This window comes from Sinocyclocheilus grahami, unplaced genomic scaffold (assembly GCF_001515645.1).
Source record: "Sinocyclocheilus grahami isolate Dianchi unplaced genomic scaffold, SAMN03320097.WGS_v1.1 scaffold17755.1, whole genome shotgun sequence".
In the NCBI taxonomy this organism is placed as follows: Eukaryota; Metazoa; Chordata; class Actinopteri; order Cypriniformes; family Cyprinidae; genus Sinocyclocheilus; species Sinocyclocheilus grahami.
The window spans coordinates 3,829-4,232 of NW_015516769.1; positions in this window are offsets into that span (position 1 = coordinate 3,829).

A 404-nucleotide genomic window follows, 5' to 3' on the forward strand; every position below is an offset into this window, starting at 1 on the left:
TTCCACTCACTCTCAAGTCCCCAAACCTGTGAGTTTCTCTTCAGTTCAGCATAAAATATAGCAACCAGCCACTGAATCACAAATACTACCATCAACTATTTGGCTACCAACATTCTTCAAAATATAAAGTTAGAATGACAAGAACGTGAGTAAATAACAATTTTCATTTTTGGGTGGACTATGGTTTTAAGTTACTTAGCCAGGAGTTATAAACAAACCAGGAACTGGTCAATATTTCAGTAGCAGCCAACTAGTCACTACCAAAACATGCTGAAGGATAAGTAACTAACTGATGTTCCTAGTGTTCAGCCTGAATGCATCAGGAGTTTAATCACTCGAGGGAGTGCAAATCGACACCAAACATCCTTAAGGCTTTTATTTTTATATCGGAGAGATTCAGAATA